Source organism: Trichechus manatus, unplaced genomic scaffold (genome assembly GCF_000243295.1).
Source record: "Trichechus manatus latirostris isolate Lorelei unplaced genomic scaffold, TriManLat1.0 scaffold00071, whole genome shotgun sequence".
NCBI lineage: Eukaryota > Metazoa > Chordata > Mammalia > Sirenia > Trichechidae > Trichechus > Trichechus manatus.
In genome coordinates this window covers 10294808-10316543 of record NW_004444007.1, presented here as the reverse complement: position 1 = coordinate 10316543, position 21736 = coordinate 10294808, and the positions used below count along the sequence as shown (strand labels likewise).

General features: G+C 41.0%; 1 protein-coding gene across 8 annotated transcripts in view; it reads left to right on the top strand.

Moving 5' to 3' along the window:
* LEF1 (lymphoid enhancer binding factor 1) overlaps positions 1 to 21736 on the top strand; it is a 124702-nt gene that overhangs the window by 60213 nt on the left and 42753 nt on the right. The window lies entirely within an intron of this gene.

Genomic DNA, 21736 nt, shown 5'->3' with positions numbered 1-21736 from the left:
ACTCTGACAAACTGATGGCAGATAAGATGGTGATAAACTTGGGCCTTGGCATTACTTGCACAATGTTACAAAACAGTATCTCTTGCACAGCCTTGCTGGTTGATGTGGAAAATCTGAGCAATTTGGAGAGAAGACCTCAAAGTTGAAGCACGCTCTTTTAAAGCCACGTGTCTTGGATGAGGTCCCTTGCAGCTTTATACTTTCCAGAATGATTCAGTAGATGGTTGGGTCTCACTGAAACTTCCCATCCCTCTCTCGAATTAAAGGGAAGATGTGTTGACTCCATGGCTCCGCCTTAACTGCATCCCTGCCGGAATGACTTGTCTCTTCCTAGCCAGCTTTTTTAGCTCTTCGGATGTCTGGGTCTGATGTCTCGGATCCAGGGATCCAGTCCCGCTTTCTGGGGCTCTCCTGGCTCCTGCTTGTGGTACGTGTCCCCAGAAGTTATGTGCACCTAGATTTTCTGTATCTTCTTCCTTTTCTTAATCGATAACAGGGAAATGGCAGTGAAAGGCAGCAGGGTAGGAGGGAAGGGTGAAGTTGGACTACTGGACTCATGATAGTCAGAGGACATAACATCCAATTTTTTTTTTCTTTAGATTAACTTAAAACATTCTCAGAGTGTGTGTGTTTGTGTGTGTGTGTGTGTGAGAGAGAGAGAGAGAGAGAGAAGATAATTACTTGACAAAAGCAAAGAAATTTTCTGAAAAAATTAAAAAGTTCACATGTGAGTCTGACTCCAGTGGCTACCCAAAGTAAAGTTCCAAGTATACAGTTTCTTCTACACAAGAAAATCCAATTAGCACTAAAAATTCTCTTGTTTAGAAAGTAAAACTCTTTTTCTCTGACTACAAAGGTAATGTATAATCTTGGTAGAAATTTTGGAAAATACAGAAAAGTGCAAGAGACATATAAAAGTCACCTGTAGTCCCACAAATTGTGGTTAACATTTCAGTGTGTATATTTCCAGTTTTGGGTTTTTTTTTTTTTTCCTATTTGTAGACATTATATGAAATTTCATTTATCCCAGCACTAAGGCTGCTAAACCTCTGTGATTTAAAAAAAAAAAAAAAAAAGAAAAAAGAAACCCTTTCCCTCTCTGTGCCCATAAAACCCATCGAGTTCGCCTGCAGAGGTCATTGACCTCAGCCTTCCTTGCAGGGAGTGAGTCTGTACATTCACGTGGAATAAAAACGATGAAAGTCGTGATGAGGGTCAGAGAGAGTGGAGTCTTTATTCCAGTCAGCCTTTCCACCAAGATCAATAGGCTTTTTTATCTTAGGAGGCATGTGAGGTGTGAGGGTTTTGTGTATTTTCCAATCCGGATCAAATTACCAGCCAACTGTTGGGACTCTGGGTGACACACGGTTTGTGTCTGATGCCATGTGGTTTGTACTCATTCCTCTGTCATTACCCATTTTCAACTTGTCTGTCACCCATACTCAGATGGGTTCCCCCTCTGTGAGCATTCACGAAAATGGAAGCGGAATATGTGTAAACTACCCTTCATAGTTGAGCGGTTTTGTGATCAAGAGATAACATGCTTTTCTTAATATTTTTTTTACAACCTGACTGGATTAGGGAAAAATAACTTCTATTTTTGCATCTCATCTTTGAAACTCATCCATGATATGTAGCACTATGGAGCCGTGAGTTGGCCAGAGTCAAGGCTTGGAGCCTGGTTCTACCACCTTCTAGACAAGTGAGTTCATACAGGTCACCTTGTTAATGTGTTAAGGAAACACCACCACCACAGATTCCCTAATCAGTATATGAATATACGGTATTGTTATTGTTGCCGATTGGCTTCCAGTGGACACTGAAAACTGAATCCATTGCCACTCCTCATCCCGCCTGCCTTCTCCATCCCAGTCCATAAAGGCAGCATCTCCATTCTCCTAGGCTTCCAGTCTTGGAGCACTAGAGATCTCTTTCTCCTAGCCTTTCCCCTCACCTACCACATCCAGCTCATTTGTCTCTGCCTCCTCAGTGGCACTCAACATTTGTGCCCTCTGCTCCATTGTCACTGTTACCACTTTCCTTCTGCCCTGTTACCTCTTGCCTAGGCTTGCTCATCTCCTAAGTGACTAGTTTTGGCTTCAACATTCCACATTATAGTTACATGCATGTATGTCTCACCTTCCCTAGGAGATCTTCAAGCCGCTTGAGAGCAGAGATGACATTTTACTTATCTTTGTCCCCTTTGCCACGCTTCCTTGGCACAGCACCTGAACATGGTATGCACTCAATTTAACATTGATTGAATTGGAAGGAATTACACTGAATTGCTTGGGTTGCTGAATGATGTGGGCTCATATCTGAGCAATTTATGAATGAATCTGGTAGTAGCTTGGCATAATAGGTAGAGCCCTGGATTAGGAGTGGGAAAATCTGGAGCCTGAGCAGAGAGGACCATCTGCATGACTTTAGGGGAGACACCTAACTTCTCTGGACATCACTTTCCTCATCCGCAGACTGAGGACAGTCAGACTCAACTGAGCCCTCAAGGATCCTTCAAGCTGTAGAATTCCACATTAATAAACTATTTTGCATTTTATCACTTTGAAGTGGCAGTTCTCCCCTTCTGTATGAGATGAAATGAATATTTTATCTCACACCCAGGAGTCATCTTGCACATATTCTATGACAGGAGGCTAATGAACGCCCTGATGGAGACTTTAAATTAGAACAAATGGAATCCTTTCCATTGCTCTATCATAAGAATTTGGCCAGATCTCTTGTAGAGAAATGAGACAGAAGACTTAAAAATTTGATGCATATCAGTAAAAACTATGACTTGATACATTATTGAATTTGGAAACCAGTTGGGAAAAATGGTGATATTTGAGGTAAAAACAATTTTTGAATTTCTAAGACGGTGGCCTTTAAGCTTTTTATTACAACCGCAGTAGTCCTCTTAAGGAGTTGAAGTGAATTCTTCACACACTTCTGAGTTAGAAAAAAAAGCTAGGAAAAATATAAACCATGGTGCTTGGCACTCGTGATTTAAAATGCAGAGTTTCTAGGTTATTGATGAAGACTGTAAACCTGATCTGTTGGCTGGGCCAGTAGAATGCCCTTGGAATTCTTCCATGCAACTCAGAGTCTATAAGTATGTTCCCTTGAGCTCCCATTGGCTATGCATATCTGTCTACCTGGCAGCTGAGAGCGGGCTGAAAAGACAGACATGGCTGCCAGTGAGCGTTCCCAGGAGGTTTGCCACACCCTAGTCATCCTCTGGCAGGTTGGAGGATACCCACCTGTCAGTTGACCGACAGTACCCTCAGAGAGCCAAACTGATGCCGTATATGGGATTGCTCCAGGGGAGGGGCAAGGAAAGGCTTAGGACCACCTTAGCGCTATCACTGTGAGATGGGCCCAGGAATTGTGGGTGGGTGGGGGGAAGTGGGCGCGAGGATAGCTCCTAGAATGTCCTTAATGTAATAATCTGGGTTCATCTGTGTCCCTGAGCACGCACAGTATGGCAGACAGTTGCTGTGGACTGTGCTTTGGTTACGTATAATCTCAGCTTTAGCCTCCTGAGATTCCCCTGTCATCACTGCATGTGAAATTACCAGGTTCAGAAATACAGTACACATACACAGAAGATTTCATCTGGATTTACGCTATATATAAAGTAAAATTAGCCTTTATTCAATTCCAGATTGGCTCTTTTGCCTTTAGTTTATTTTTTTTCATTGAGGTGTAATTCATCCAACATAAAATTCACTTTTTAAAGTGTACAGTTCAGTGGTTTTTAGTGTATATTCACTATAATATGCAGTTATCACAACTGTCTAATTCCAGAACATTTCCATCATTCCAAAAAGAAACCCTGTACCTAATGGCGGCAGTCCCCATTCCCTTCTTTCCCCAGCCCCTGGCAACTACTAATCTGCTTTCTGTCCCTATGGATTTTCCTATTCTGGACATTTCGTATAAATAGAATCATATCATATGTGGTGAGACACAAGTCTGGCTTCATACCGTGTTTTCAGTGTTCATCCATGTTGTATGGTGCGTCAGTACTTCATATTCCTCTTTACGGCTGAGTAATAATTCGTTCAGTGAATATACCACAGTGTTTATCCGTTCATCAGTTGATGGACATTTGAGTTGTTTCTGCTTTTTAGCTGTTATGGATATAAATAATGTACACGTTTTTGTGTGAACATATGCTGTCAATTCTCTGGGGTACACCTAGGAGTGGAATTGCTAGGCCATACGGTGATTCTGTGTTCAACTTTTGGAGGAACTGCAAAACTGTTTCCTGTCAATTTCCTTTGAAAATTTTTAAAGCCCTAAACTTCACCTACTTAAAAACTTTTAAAAGGGAAGGAGAGGCTAAATAAGTTAGCATATTTGGTTAGAGAAAGCACAGCTGAATTGGTAATAAGCTGAGGAGAAAAAATTCCAGTTATAAAAAAAAGAAAATGCATTATTTATATTAATTTAGGATATCTCCATATTAACACATTAAAACTGGATTAAATAGTGCGGGTGGAGAAAACAAATTCCCACAAATTTTTTAATAGATATATTCAAAGTCTGGTGAAATAAGTTTTGTTTATATTCAAGAATTAGCGATAACAATTAAGACTGAGAAGATAACTGAGCGTTGATAATTAGCCAGAATTGTTGAGAACCTGAAGAAATCACCACTAATAACATAAGCTGGAAAATTAAGGGGAAGGTGAGAAACCTAGGTGCATAGATTCGCTCTCGTATTTTAGATGATTCTTCATTCTTTTGACAGGGATTTTCTGAGTAGAACGGTGGCTTACATTCTTTCTTGATATTCCATTTATCAGTGAGCCTTGTAGATAGTTTATTGATTATGCTATTCATTAGCATGTTCAAATGATATTGCATAACCATTTCTAAAACAGAAACACAGATGTTAATAGCAATGATAACATTTTAAGAGGAAGGGATGTTCTGCCAAGTGATTTCTTATCTGGCTGTGCATTTACTGCCTGACATTTCTCACACCTGCCTCTGAGGCCTCGTGGCCAACTCCAGGTCAACTTTTGAGACCAATGTAGTGAGAGTGGCTGCAAGCTTCTGGGTAACCAGAAAGCAGAGCACATCTTGGTTTGGTGAAAAGAAAAGAGGATTGAGTCCAGCTCTGTACTGTGTGGTTTTGGACTTTTCTGAGCTTTATTATCTTTATCTGAAACATGGGAGATAGAAATAATACCTTCCTTACACAGTGATGATGAGATCCAAATTAAGATGAGGAACATGAAAGCACTTTATAAAATAATGAAAAGGTTGGTCGTTTTTATTATAGTTCATGTCTGGTCCTGCCCACCCAAAGACACCAGCATTTCCTTGGAGTGGCTTGTTCATAGCTAGACCAAGCTGGCCAAAGATGTATCTTCATTGGAATAAAGTATTTACAGGAGACTTGGAATCCAGACTCCTGGAATAAGGCAAGACTCTTCTTCCACATTTCTCATAGCTCTGGAATCATACAATTCACAGAACTTAGAAATATTGAACATCAGCTCACTTTCTCAGCTGGAGAGTTTGGGCTGGCCTTTTTGTGTCTATGCAGCTAACTCTGCATGGCTGTCATCTCCCTGCCCTTCTTCTGAGGCTGGTGAATGCCACTTCCCTGATTATAGACTTGTCCACTTGGGTTTGACTGTAAAGGCTAATTTTGTGATGGGAACACTCAAGGCAGATTGGGAGCACAGGAATACACAGTGGTTCCTGTCTTCACTGTAGAAAGGGAGCAGCCCATAGAGGACTTTTGGCAGAGGCGATCACACCTCATCTGTCTGTGATGACTAGCACAACCTTACGGGTCCTTGTACTGGAAGAAATCAGGTTAGGGCTATGGAAAATCAGTAAGAAATGTCGTGACAGAATGCTCCTTCTCTCTGTTTTACTTCTGTTCTGTAAGCTTTGTTGATACTCCTTCAAATTACCAATGCATACTTGCCATTTAACCAATGCCCACCGTCAGCAGTATGGCATCAGTTGGTCTTAAAACTGATTTAAAAAATGTTCAGGTAAGGAAGTCATTTCTGACCATATACAGTTGTTTCTTTTGCTTCTCGAAATTCCTTCTTCCATAGCTTCCTCCAGAAGTGTTAGAACTATAAAATATTAGTGTACTGGAATTCAGAGCCTTAGAACCCTTGGGATCACAGGGTCATTGAAGGTGGAAAGGGTATTGGGGATATCCAGGTCCACACTTTATTGTTTGTTGATGTCAGGAATCCACTCCTCCCGGTTCAAAAACTTCAGGTGGTTGCCCACTCTCATTTACATTTACCTTTCTTGCTACCTGCTGTGTTTATGGATCAGCTTCTTTTCACACCGTGAGAAGCATCTGATTACATAGCTTGTGTTTTCTTTTGTTGTTTCTTGGCCCACCTGTTTGTTTCCACTTTTTGTATTAGCTCATCCAGCCAATTATCCAACCGTCCACCTCCACTCAAACATCATTAAAATATTGGTATTCACATGGACCAGAAGACACAGATTAAACAGGGGCATCGAAATATCCTTCAAGCATTCAGATGGACCATATTGTAGGATATTTATGTCATAAGAAAACATTCTTACGTGAAGTTATCATAACAGAGAAGCGGAGAGTTCCGCGAGGCTGCGAGTCAATAATGAAGCACAGGAGTGAAGGGATTCTATGACGCCATCATTGACGGTTTCAACAAATTCCAAAAATTAGCTTTATTTTTTTAATTTATTCTGGTACTCACCAAAGTCATGCATGTCAACTCGAGTAATAACTTTCTCAATGTAGGAAATAGACTTAATGGTTCTTTTTCCTAAGTGGGATTAATATTTTGTTTACGTAGTGTTTTACCATTTGCAAAGTGCTTTTCCATGCATAATCTCATTTGATCCTTACAATAGTCATGGGGAAAATATCATCCTCATTTAACAAGGCATCTGCAACACAGAGTAAATCACTTGCTTCAGTTCACGTAACAAATAGCAGGTAGGGCCAAGAATAGTTGCCAAGTCTTCTGCCTTAAAACCCAGTATACTGTTATCTGCCCAAGAACCGGCCCCAGCCTTCCCCCCCGACCCCCAGCTGTGGTATCAAAATCTGTGCAAAAGCATTGTTAAAACAGAGTAGAGTGTCTTGAGAATGTTCTTTAATTAGCCGTAAATTATTGTCACTCGTTTATACCTCTCCCCAAGATTCAGAATTGTTTTCAGATACCTCTAAGCTGTTTCTCGTATTCTCTGGAGATAACTTGCGTTATGTGTCTTGAGCGAATGCCCTGAAAGACAGCAGCTTCTGGTCTCCCTCTACTTTAATGTTTAGATTAATGCCAGGATGTATGCAGTTGGCCTGGACAATTGTACTCTGACACTGCCCTTCTGTCGAAAGCTGCATTAATCTATCCTTCAATGCACATATGAAATAGTCTCAGTTATTTGTTTTTTTTTTTTTTTTTTTTTGTTTTTTAGTATAAAACTTACGTCTTATAAATAAATTTTGAAAAGAATTACACCAAGCATTTTACATTTTTTGGGTCTACATTAATTGATGGGGAAGTAAAAGGCAGAAAGAAGAAAAAATGCCTGTGAATCTTCTACAGATCTCTTGTCATTGCTGTGGAGTGGAGCACCTTCTCTCTGATCACTCAGTTCCAATGCTGCTGAGGTCCAGAGACAAGGAGCCAGGCAGAGTAATTAATTACCAATGATTGCAGGTCCTACCAGTGCTACCAGGAAGTGGGTCATGAGTCAGGTCATCCTAGATCATGTCAAAGGACAATCTTTGAAAATTCCTTACTCTGCAATGGTCTCAGACAAGGATCAGGATTATGGTTGCTTGTCAAATAAAGAGGAATAAGGTAAGTAAAGCTTATTTCACCTAGTAATTTAGGAAGGGATTCAGGGTTTGCCAGTGGTGTTAACAACCAGATAGGGTGGGGAGACTTTTCACATTTGCCAATTTCCATGGTGTAAATAATCCCACCATGGCCAGTTTCAGGCTACCGACATGATTAACAGGCTTCCACAATTTCTGAAAATACAGCAGTCAACTCTCACAAGCTACAAGCCAGCTCTAGCACACTACTGTAAATGAGAATAACCCAGATTGTTCTTGGGAAAGATATATAGATCGGGCATTCAGTATCTGCATGTTCCTCAAAAAAAGATGGCCATGCAAAATAAAATTCAGAAAAGAAGTTTCTTGTTCATAATAAATGGTGCAAGATGGAGCTTATCCTTGATTTAATATTCACAGAAATATTCTTTTTCACTCGTAGAGAATAGCTACTGTCATCCTTGCTATTAGAGTTTCCCACTGACTACAGAACGTTTCTGTTTTATAGTACTGTCTTAGTTATCTTGTGCTGCTGTAACAGGAATACCACAAGTGCATGGATTTAGCAAAGAGAAGTTTATTCTCTCACAGTCCGGTAGGTTACAAGTCCAAATTCAGGGTGTCAGCTCCAGGGGAATGCTTTTTCCATTGGCTCTGGAGGAAGGTCCGTGTCATCAATCTTCCTTTGGTCTGGGAGCTTCTCTGCACAGGAACCTCAGGTCCAAAGGACACACTCTGCTGCCGGCACTGCTTTCTTGGTGGTGTGAGGTTCCCATGTGTCTCTGCTCGTTTCTCTCTTTTATATCTCAAAAGAGATTGCATTACGACACTATCTCATCTTGTCAACCTCATCAGTATAACTTCATCACAGTGATAGAATTCACAACACATAAGGAGATCACATATAATCTCATCATAGTGACAGAGTTTACAACACATAAGGAAATCACATCAGATTACAAAATCATACAACACTGGGAGTCATGACCCAGCCAAGCTGACAGATATTTTTGGGGGACACAACTCAATCCATAACAAGTATATAAATAGATTTGGGAGTCTTTTAAAAGGCCTTTACATTTTGCTTTCTCTTATACTACTAAAATAAGTACTATTTTCAAGGAAAGTTTTCTATCCTAGCTTGACTTATTTGGAGACTTTAAAAGGAATAAAAATGTGCAAAATTACATAAAGCCCAGTTTGAATCATATAAATTACCTTAATCTGCTTTCTTTGTCATTTAAGTTTTCTACCTCAGTTGCCATCTCATTTCAGGATTTGTTTTAAAAACCAAAAGACTTCTTTTTCCTTGACTCATATAAGTATATCCTATGAATAGTGGTGTCTATAGTATCAAGCTCACTCAAGATAAGCTCTGTTTTTTTCCCAGACAATATGCTGTGATGTGAAATGGAAATATGGTTAGCTATCAAGGAATGAGTTAATCAGTAACTTATAATGAATCTGAAAACGTGTATTAGGTATTTTAAAAAGTAATCTGAGCTGATTGACAGGCTAAAGAAGTTACCTGTAACCGCTTGCAGCAAGCCATTTCTTCATAAAGATCATTTTAACCTGTAAAAGAAAGATATCATTTAATAATTTTTTTCACACCATAAAATGTAATGTTATAGTTTCATACTACATGTTGTATGAATATTTTGCTTTAAATAAATTGACTTGGTTCATACTGACGAGTCCCTGGGCGGTGCAAACAGTTAATCTGCTTGGCTGATGGTTGATGGTTAGAATCCACTCAGAGGTGCCTCAGAAGAAAGGCCTGACGATCTGCTTCCAAGAAATCAGCCATTGAAGCCCTACGTGGCACAGTTCTACTCTGACACACCTGGGGTTGTCATGAGTCAGAATCGACTTGACGACAACTGGTTAGTTATGGTATGTTGAAACCCAATGTTTAATTGCAGGTTCTGCCACTTACCAGCCTATGATCTTGGACAAGTCACTTAACCTTTTCTGATTTCTGGTGTCCTCATCCACAAAAAGTGATTTTTTTGTTAACAAATATCCCTACTTTTTTTGTTCAAGTCAAATTGAAGTACATGAGGGAAAAGGGGGATCCTGCCTGTGCATATTTAAACTTCAAAGCAGAGCTCCCTGAGAGAAAAATAACATGAGTCACAAATGCAAGCCACGTATGTGATTTCACATTTTCTAGTGGCCATATAAAAAAGTAAAAAGAAACAGGTGAAATTAATTTTAGTCATAATTTTATTTAATATATCCAAAACACCATCATTTCAGTATGTAATACATATAAAAATTACTGAGATATTTTACATTCCTTTTTCCATACTGTGTTGTTGTTGTGTGCCCTCAAGTCGATTCCAACTCATACTGACCCTGTATGACAGAGTAGAACTACCCTATAGGGTTTCCTAGGCTGCAGTCTTTATGGGAGCAGATCGCTAGATGTTTTCTCCCTCGGAGTGGCTGGTAGGTTCGAACTGCAGACCTTTTGGTTAGCAGCCAGACATTTAACCATTACGCCACCGGGGCTCCTTTTTTTCCTACTATGTGTTTGAAATCCAGCACGTAGTCACATTTAAAACGCATCTCATTTGAGACTAGCTGGCCACATACAAGGACTCAGTAGCTAGTGGCTGATCGCTACTGTATTGGACAGCAGAGCTCAACAGAACAGCTGTACTGCTTATCTTATGAGGAAAACACCACATTTAAGCATTCGCAGAAACTATTTGAGTTTCTTGATAACCTCTTAGCTCTCAATTACAGTTTTAGTCCTAATGTTCCTATCAGGTAGCTGAACCCCGAATAATTTATTTATTGTATTTTTCCCTCTTGATTTCTGAAAGGTTCTTGGGCAAATTCTGTAGGAAAATGGGGATTCCCACAGGCTTAAATGTTTCTCTTTATACTTATTAAAACACCTGCTTTTAATCAGAGAATGTTTTACACATATGGCACTTAATAAAATTGGGGAAGGTTTGGTGGGACAGAATTGGCCTGTAAAAATTCTTACTACTGTTCCATAAATGCTTCATCCCTGATCTTAAAAACCAATTTAATTTCAGCTAAAATAAGGAAAGTGCTTACCATAGTTACTTTAAGTCAAGTGTGAGGGACCGTTTTTCAGTATGAAATAATGAAGTTTAGATCTGTTGGCTTGGCCCTCATTGAATTTTGCACCATCTTATTTGCAGTCTGAATGTATAAAATCACCTGCACTCCCCAGCTGAGTAGCTGTGGGACTTCCGTGACCTCAGCCCCAGGCAGGCTTCAACTGGCTCACCCACCTCAGGGGATCTAGAGTCCTCCATTTTCTCAGGGCCCCAGACTTTATTCTTTGCCTGCTAGGCATTCTGCACACCCTGGGGAGACTTTCCATCCCTCTGAAAGCAGGTAGTAGAGATACGGCTGTGGGAAAGCTCCCTTTGAATATGCCATCCCTGGGGAGTGGGTATGGAGCCCTGGTGGAACAGTGGTTAAAGCGCTTGGCTGCTAACTGAGAGGTGAGAGGTTAGAACGCAACAGCCGCGCTGGGAAGAAAGATGAGGCAGTCTGCTTCCGTAAAGATTATAGCCTTGGAAACCCTATGGGGCAGTTTACTCTGTCCTACACGCTGCCTGTGAGTTGGAGTTGACTTGACAGCAGTGTTTTTTGTTTTTTGGTTTTTTTTCCTTCTATCCTTATTTCATAAAGCATTTTGTGCATTATTAGTAACTAAGAAGTAGTAAAATGATTATAAGACTCTAGTCACTCTAGAGTCAGATTATTATTAAAATAAAGCTTAAGGTTATACATAACTTTGTGATAGAAGAGTTGCACTTAAGTAATGATTTTTCTAAAAATTTGCTTAAAAGGCAAATGATTGGCCAAAATCTGACACGTTGATTGTTAAAAAGTTGGAGAGAAAGTCTTTTTATTTTCTTCAAAATAAATTTATTTGGACCCTCCACTCTATTTAGTCATTGCCAGTATAAATCCCTTATATCCCACCTAGTTAATTTGTGTCTTTCCTTGCACATAGTTCTCTCTGCTCTTGGGAGGAGAGGGAGAGGAAGGTGTGCTAATCCTCACTCTTGTTCCTTCCCCTCTGGACTACAACTCCTGTCAACTCTGAAATGTGTGAATACACACACTCTTGAAGTTATGGCCTCTGGAGTAAAAGAAAAAGAAGAGGAGGAGGAAGAAGAGAAAACTGCAAAACTAAACCTCACAACTTTATAATGTAAACAGAATGATTATAACACCAAGTGATAATGTTTGTAATGGCACTTCATTCTTATCTGCAAAAGATTAATTGATGATAACCTAGGAGAGAAAAAATGAGAAAGTTAAGTGGATTATCTTTGTTTTAAGAGATAATAGTTGCACCCTGACCTTATCACAGCTGCCCTCTTTTCTCCCTCCCCCATTCTCACTGTTGAGTTTAGGAGAAGGAGATTATCAGGGTGGGCCTTACTAGTCCCTGGAGCCCTTGAAAAGCACAGAATTTCTCCCCTCATCACTGGTTGTAAAAGAAGAAGTCAGAGATTGAAAGCATAAGAAAGATTTGACATGCTATTGCTGGCTTTAAGATGGAGGGGACTACATGTCAAGGAGTGTGGGTGGCCTCTAGCAGCTGAGGGCAGCTCCCAGCTGACAGTCAGCAAAGAAATGGGGACTAAATTCTGCCAACCACAAAAATGAGCTTGCAAGCACATTGTCCCTCCAGAGGCTCCAGACAAGAACTCAGCCTGGCCAGTACCTTGACTTCAGCCTTGCGATATCCTGAGCAGAGAAGGAATTCAGTCACACTGTGCCAAATCTTACCCCACAGAAACTGTGAGGTAATAAATTTGTATTGTTGTAAGCTGCTGAGTTTGTGGTATTTGTTACCCAGCAGTAGAAATCTTACTAGTAGCTGTTGTGTTCTTTACCACAGGGGGAGAAAAAGGAATATCCTTGATGAAGCAGTAAAAATTATTAACTTTATTAAAACTTCATGCTGGATTACATAACTGACAAACTATGGTTATTCAGACTTTGATATTTGGCAGATATTTTCAATAAAAAAAGAATACATTGACCAATCTATTTTAAATATGTTGTTGTTAATGTGCCTTCGAGTTAGTTTTGACTCATAGCAACCCTACATGAAAGAGCAGAGCTGCCCCATAGGGTTTCCTAGGCAGATCGCCAGGTCTTTTCTCCCTCGGAGCCTCTGGTGTTAGCCTCTGCTAATGTAACCGAATTCCTCAGGGTCTTATCCTGTCCTGTTAGCCACTCGAAGTAAGACAGGCGCCAATTGCAAGGGAAGCAGAAAGTGGTAATTTATTGTCTGTGCAGACAAGAAGCAACCTGGGGGGCCTAGTGGCCGAAAAAGCACGTGCTCCCAACCCCAGAGAATGGGGACTTTTATGCCCTCGAGTCCCCAGGGGGGCAGGGATTGGCGCCTGAAACCCTACACCGGGAGCCTGCCTATGCCCAAATTTGGAGATCCAGGTGCTGAGTCATGCTGAGTGACTTTTCATAGGAAGTCCGTGTTGTGGGACTTCTCGCTTTTCGAAGGGGCTTGGGTGGTGCTGTGTGCCAGAGAATATCGTCCCCTCCCGCGACGCTCAGGTCTGGGGTCAGGGAAGGACGCATTCTCCAGATCTGCGCATGCGCCAAATTCCTTGCCCGCACATGCGCAAATATCTGGCACCAAATACAAACCGCGGTTAGAGGCTGTGGTTTGCAAGGACAAGTGGGAGGGGAGGGGAGGCGAGGGGCGGCGGAAGGGGGTTTCACTAACACTGACCTTGCGGGTAGCAGCCGAGCGCTTAACCCTTGCACCACCAGGGCTCCTTAAATATAAGGGTCTTAATTCTTTCTTGAAAGCGCTTGGCTTCTTAGTATTGAAGGTCTCAGTCAGTCATCAGAAATACATATTGAATGTCTCCACTTTGCCAGGCCCTGTGCTAGATGCTTAGTAAGTCACTAAGACACAATCTCTATCTGATAGGAAAGACACCAGCAAATAGTAGCAATACATTGTGGTAAATGTCTAAAAGAGTCATATCCTACGGGCTGTAAGTACAGAGATTATGACGAAGTTTACCTGAGGGAGTTGAAGAGGCTTCTTAGCATCAAAGGAAAGGGTCCATATCCATATTCCCAGCTATTGGACATGAGGATCCTTTTGAAGAAAATAATTCAAACTTAAATATTATTTAAAAGGTCATGGTGTATGTGCTTATTTTTGTTCGCCTTTAAAATTTCTCGATTTGTACATTTAGAATACTAGCAAATAAGAGGAAAAATAAAGGATGGTTTAGTATATTATGAAAACATTTCATATTTGTAAACCTTGAAAATCAGTTTCTCTCCTGGATCATCTACAGTCGACAACTGTTCATGCACTATTACTTTACTATTGGGAAGCTGTTCTCAAAGTGTGGTCTGCAGACCCCTGGGGCCCCCTGACATACCCTCATGGGGTCCAGAAGGTCAAAACCCTTTTCATGATAACGCTTAGACGTTATTTGCCGTTTTCACCGTGTTGACGTTTGGATTGATGTGCAAAAGCAATGGTGGGTAAAACTGCTCGTGCCTTAGTGTGAATCAAGGCAGTAGCACCAAATTGTACCCGCAGTCGTTGCATTTTGCACCAGAACACCCTCACAGGAAAAACCAAAAAAGGCAGTGCCACATAAAAATACCCTGCTAAAGCATAAAATTACAATTTTATTAATTTTCATCTTTGAGTACATAACCAATATGATAAACTGTGGTTTTCCAAACCTTGGTATTAGGCAGATGTTTTCTCAGAAATGAGCAAAGTGAGTCTGTCACTTCAAGGAAAACAGCTGTCAGCATTTGTTGCCAGTGATAAAAGTTGAGCTTTCAAGCAAAAATTAGAATTTTAGAAAACCTGTATCTGCTACTGAGAGCTTGCTCGCTTCCCAAATCCCCAAAGCTTTTATGATGAGGTCAATAATGATATTAACAAATATTTTTTTATTTTGTAATGAAATATGCCAAGTAAGTGAACTCTAGTACTTTCCAAATGAAAAATGCATTATCTTACAAAATTATACATGAGTGAATGCAAAGTTCACGGTGGACCAGTGGATTTTAATGATAGTTTTAGAGTCTGCATTGCAACTAACCTATAAGAAACTACCGCTTGTTGTTGGGTTTTGGTGTGGTATCAAAGAAGAAGAGCCACAGTTATCCTAAAAAAAGCTATTAAAATAATTCTCTCTTTTCCATCTACGTATCTGTGTGAGGCCAGATTTTCTTCATGTACTTCAATAAAATGTTATTGTCAGTTGCTATCAAGTCAATTCTGACTCATGACAACTGCATGTGTGTAGAGGAGAAATGCTCCATAGAATTTTCAAGACTGACCTGGGCAGTCTTCTGAGGCACTTCTGAGTGGTTTCAAACCGCCAGCCTTTTGGTTAGTAGTCGAGCGCTTAACCGTTTGTGCCACCCAAAATAAGTTATCATAATGAAGTGAATGTAAAAGCAGATATGAGAATCCAGTTGTCTTCTATTAAATCAAACACTAAAGAGATTTGCAAAAAATATTAAAATTTATTTATTTAAATTTAATTAAAGATATTAAAACAATGCCACTCTTACTAAATTTTTTTAGTTAGAAAATGTTATAAAAAACTGGTTATTTATGTTAGCATATAATGGGTTACAGTAATCATTTTAAAGTAAATGGTTTTATGTCTCATTTCAATTTCTAATATAATAAATACATATAGATAAACCCACATAAACAAAAGCTCCTTGATACCCTCAATAATTTTAAGAATGTAAAGGTGCCCTGAAACCAAAAAGGTTGAAAACTTGTTGTTGTAAGAGATTTTTTTTAAATGAGTATATGTAGACTGTACTGTCTATTAAATTATAATCCAGTAGAGGACATGAAGCAAGCACATAGAAAACACATGTGCATATGTATGGTTTAGCGAGGTCTGTAGCAGAAAATTATGAATGGTTTAATGCTTCAAGTGTGGGATGCCATTTATGATGGATCCTGAAGGATGAGAGGGAATTCAGCAAACAGTGATCAGAGGAACGTTCTTGGATCGCAGGCATGGACTATAAAAGTATGGTGGCAGAGGAGGGAAGGAAGAGGTCGGCGGGGAATTCACCTGAAAGAAAGCATAATTCTAAATTCTCCAATTTACTGTATATTAGAGATGAGGGGTTTGAACTTTGGAGCAGAGTGTTTCCTTCACAGGCCCTCTTTCCTTTGTCTATTCCTCAAATACTCATTGAGCATATATTTTAGGCCAGGACCTGAGTTAGATGTTTTATTTGCATTACTCATTAATCCTCAACCTTAATCCTGTGAGGTATTATTATGCTCATTTTACATATGAGGAAACTGAGATTTCAAAAAATTAAGTGAATTACCCAAGTGTAAGGATTAAGTGTTACGTGAACGTTTGGAATTGGAACTGTGTGTCTCCCAGCGCCCACTCACTTCAGTATTAAACTGTGCTGTTACTTGTCTTTTCCACTCAGTGCCCAGAGGGTGCCAGGAATGTCAGTCTTTGGATCCTTGGAATACAAACCGTGGCCGTGGTCTTTAGAGTCCCCTAGACTTAGGTTAAAATCCTTTCTTTGTTACTTAAACAACTTTGCGACCTTGTATAAATTAGTTACCTTCTCAGAACCTCAGTTTTCTTCTTGGTAAAACAGAAATCGTAATACCTGATTTAGGGATTGTTTCAGGATTAAGTGATAAAATGTACAGAAGTCACCCTGTAGAGCACTTAGTGCATAGTGCGTGCTCCACACCATTTTTCTGGCAGTTTGTTTGCAGACGTGCTGATGACAGCAGTCTTCACCTAATGGTCCATTGTTCCTGTCCAGAGGCTTCTTCACAGAGCCCGTGACAGGCCACACTCACCTGGCAGAGTGGCCTGGAACAGAGGCGGGGAGAGGAGCCAAGTACTTCGCAGTGTGGTGCAGGAGGGGCGGGGACTTTGGTATCAAACCACTGCTGGCACAGCTCCTCTCTTGACGAATCATTACTTAGCACTGTGTCCAAAAAGACTCAGCTTCCCCATCGATAAATATGGGGGTAATAATGCTTGGTTAACGTTAGTGCCAAGAGTATATAAAAGCGCTGTTGTGGCAACAGGCAATCGCTGGGTGTACAGTCCATGTTAATTCTTTTCCCTTCGCCTCTCACCTGTTCCTTCCTCTTGTAGGAAAACATTCTAGTTGTGCGGTGTTAGAGGAGGTCTCTAGGCCATCCCTTTGCCTCCTGAGTTGGGCTCATGGACTGATTGTCATTTGCAAACTCTAGAACTTTCTGGTTCCTGCTGGGGAAGTCTTCAGAACCTGGGGCCTGTCCTTATCTGAAAAGAGCTGCTGAATCACAGCCAGCAGTCAGTGTCATCAACCCTGACTCAGGTGTTTAGTGTTGGGGTATCTTAGGAAAGATTTCCAGTACTAACTAAATGTTATTTCTGGGGTCTGGTTAAGGTCCCTAAGTAGCGCAAACTGTGCTTAACTATGATCCAGACAAACCTACCCAGTGGTACGACGGAATATAGATCTGGCAGTTTGCTTCTGTTAAGGTTACAGCCAAGAAAAGCCTATGGAGCAGTTTTACTTTGTAAATCAACGCAATGGCAACTAACAAGTTGATGCAAGAATCACTGTATCCCTTTGAAGGAAATTAAATCTGCTTCTGTGTGTGGGAAGACTTGAGAGGCTCAGATTGTCAGAAGAGAAGGAAGACACGCTGTTAAATAACATGGCTTCTATTTATTTCACGACTACCAGACTGCTTAAGAGTTTAATAAAAGGTAAAATGCCAGCATAGCTATTGAGGCCAGATGAAATTCCTCATCTCACTCAGTAAGTAGGTGGAGTGTTAAAACTCCCCTGGATTCTGTTACTACCAGGAGGACCATTGATAAAATGCACAGCCAATTGAAATGGAACGCAAGACATTTATGCACAGCCGGATCCTGCGCTTTGGGTCTAGTTGAAACCTGGAGATGTGCAAAATGAGGACTAGCTACCCTGCCAGCAGGAACCTCCCCCAATTACCCCACATACCAGCAGGCCTGCGGCCTTAGCTGGTAGGGAGTGGAACCACTTTTTGGCCCTTCCCAGAACCACATTCTCTGGAGGCTCACAACTTTCAAGACAACTTGAGTTACTGCCAGTGGTGAGTGGGTCATTTCTGGGAACGCTGCTTTGGGGGTGGCTCTCGGAACCCCTAAGTGGCACCCACTTCGTGCCCAGAGGAGGTGTGGGTTTTATTGGCTGTGATGCCAAAGAGGTCCTTACCTGCCAGGGACCAGTCTGGATGGCAGCCAAGCCGGCTTCTTTGGGATGTTTTCCAGGCCTGGAGAGAAAGGCTGCAGTTGAGTCTCTGCAGCTCTAACTGCTATTCCTGAGATGCCTCCTTGTCTGATGTGATTCCTGTGCCTGGGACAGAGGCCACAGCCATTTCATGGATGGCAGACACTGTTAGGTGTAGCCCGGATAGTCAGCTCAGGGGCCAAGATTTTACGAACTTGGCCCTTCAGGGAGGCAGCAGGGTGTAATGGAGACATAGCCTTAGAGCCAAACTTCCTGCATTTGAATCCTAGCTTTGCCACTTACTAGCTGTACACCCTTGGGAAAGTTACTTAACTTCTCTGTGCCTCGGTTTCTCACCTGTAAAAAGGGGATAATCATAGTACCTACCTCAGAGGTTGTTGTGAGGCTGAAGTGCTTAGCACACTGTAAGCGCTTGGTGAGTGTTGGTTGTCGTTATGTGCCATGTGAATAGGGTGGCCTGATTGTGGTTTTTCAGGTTTGGGAAAGGATTGCAGAATTCCCGAGGAGCCCTGTATGAGTGTTGAGAGCAGTGGGAGAGCTGTCTTTCAGAGTCCACCCTTGATAGTATCTGTACCCTTTCCAGTGCCTGGTTTCTTTCGATCCTTTATTACTTTCCCGTTGCTCACTTGGCCAGTATACTGCCTGAGATTCAGGAATGTGTGTTAGGAATCAGAATATCAGGGTTGGAAGCCTGACTCAGCCACTTACACCACTTACAAGTTACCAGCAAGAGTAACTTGTCCTTGGACCAGTTACTGAACCTCGTTGAGCAAGAGTGGAGAATCTGGGGTGACTGCAGGCCGCTGGGTATCTCATAAAGGCAGGGTAAGTACGCATCCTAGCAGGCTTTCTGCAATAATAAAACAAAGCAACGCACATTGGGAATACCTGGTGATTGATTCTCCCCTGGAAGCTAAGACTTACTTGGGTCTACCTACTCATGAAAAGGAATCCAAGTGATTTTTACCCTTCCTCCCTCCTTTACAGTGAGAGGTGGAGTGGGAAAAGCCCTGGAGCGGGAGTCAGGAGACACGGGTTCTATTATACGCGGTACTGCGTGCACAGTATTTGCACAGGACCCCGCACAGAGTAAGAGCCGAAAAGATGGACTTGATCAACTGCTCAGATCCGTGGTATTGGGCAGCTCAGGGACCCTGTTCCCATTGTATTCACCGTGACCCTGAGCTGTGGAGTGAGCAGGCCTGTATTATTAGAATTGCTGACAACAGTCCTGGCTTAACCACCCACTCCCTGGTGACCCTTGTTTCTCAGCTTCCTGTCTCATAAAATAAGGATCTTGGACTTACTGAACTTTGGAGTTCTTACAGCTTTAACATGATACGCAGGCGTATGATCAGACACACTGTTTTATCATCTGGGTTCATTTTCTTCACAGTACTTGGCACTCTATTTTCAGATTTCTGCTTCTTTTTTTACATCTTTATTCTTTTCCCCGAACGCTCCCTATCCTCACTTCCAGGCCCCTAGAAAGTAAGCTGTGTGAGAATAGGGACCTTGTCCGTGTTGTCTGTCGGTGCCTAGGACAGTGGTTGGCACATTTTAGGTGCTGAATAAATACACACGCACACACACACACACACACGCAGAATGTGTATCTCTGCATTTATAACGCAGTTACGTAAATTTGCCTATACAGACTTAGGTTGTTGGTTGATTATACCCCCCTCCCCTCACTCCCCGCCCCAAAATACGCCATGTTGTTGTCGTTTGGAGATTGTGAGAGGAGAATTAAAAATGGTGGTAGTGTCTGTCTTAAAAGTTAGCCACAGTAGCAGTGCCAGGGTTCTCACCTGGTGTGGCAGGTGGTGTTAGACGACAGTGACTCCCAATATCAGAGGAAGCCCACACATTTACGGCTGAGGACACTTTCCTGTGATGGTGACGTGCTCAGCATCTGCGGTCTAGGTTGGAATCCACTTTCTTCCGTTTATATACGTGGTGGAGATGGCTGGCAGGAGGCAAAATCTGTAACCTTAGAATTCTGCTCATACATATTATTGAGATTTCATATTGCTTTCATTATTTGGCCACAAAAATGGACGTAATCCTCATTGGCTTTAACACACCTACTAGTACTGCTTTCGCTATCCATCTTGCAAAATATAAGACAAGGCCAGAGCTTAAATTAAAATCCTCGGCTTCTTATCTCCTTCCCACAGGAAAGCAAATCTGTGTTGAAAACCGTAAAATTAAGAGGAAAGCAAGGATAGCATAATTTAGCAAAAATTCATGGCACCAGATTCTGAGCTATATGACTGGAGGGATAGGTCAGACATTAAGAAGATACTGCCTGCTAATGCTAGTTCCTTAAGGTGGTGCTCTGGAAACAAGAAAGGCATGCAAAATATATATATTGCGAGAAGATTTCTTCCCTGCCACTCTTTATAACTACTCTAAGAAATTATCTTTGTAGACTGTTAGGCAGTTATGCTTCTCTGAGACTTCTGAAATAAAACTCAAAACAGTTACGCTATAGTTGAAATATATTGGTTTTAGCATTTTGGTGTTGAGATTTTTGTTTCCATTTTAAAAAACGGTTTGTAATATGAATGTCCTCCTGTCCCCACCCCACCCCCCACCTCCTCTAGCATTCTAAATTCCGTGTATTTAAGAAGCTCATCCTGTGTATTTGGTGACCTACAGCATTAACACTTGAAAAGCATCAAATCATTTTTTAACCTGTTACGGATTGACATGCATGGATGTCTTTGCTGAGGTATATAGAGGAAAATCATGTGGCTTTGATGATGGTGCTGTATTTAATAAATGCCAAGGGCTGTACAAGCTATGCAAGTTTGCCATTAGAGAGGAGCTAATAATTATAAAACAGAGGAAAGCTAGTATGGGAATTGCATCATTGTCTAAAAAAGTGTGTTTTTTTTTTCCCCCTTGCCTTTTTTTTTTTCTTACAAGTTTCTTTTCGGTGTAGGTTGTAATGATAGGTTGTAAAGAGAATTAAGTCTTACTAGGATAATCGTTCCTAATTTTCCTGAGGGTAGTCCTGACCCTTTGGAAGCCACATACGTTTTGTACCTAATTTGTAAAAAATAGCAAATAGAAAATAAGTGTGTGTCATAGTGCAACCACCATACACACGTTGTTACTGGGACCCTTGTAACCGTGTCAGATGCGTGCCTGCATTTTAAACAGTTTACATTGCACAGTTTTTCAGGTGTGTCTTCAGTTTTTTTTAATATGGATATTTGCTTCTGGAGAAACAGATGTAACACACATTTTAGTCTATAGTATAATAAAATCTCACTAATTCAAACTAATTATGTTGAAGGCATGTCTGAACTAGTGAATTAGAGGATATTCAAAATTCATTCCATTCTATTCCCCGTAAATTCACAAATTTCTCATTATGAGAGTGATTCTCCATAGAGATTTTCCGAGACTGCTTTAATTAATAGATGAGTGTAAAATTAGAAACATCTTTTGCATGTATATAATTGTGTGGGTTTCCTTTCTTTTCTTTTTTATTCATGTGTCTCTATGTTGAGCTTCTTAAAAACGATCCCCTTAATTAGGTTAAACCTGCCCAAGTCTTGTTTACATTATTGATTTACTGAGCAGGCACTG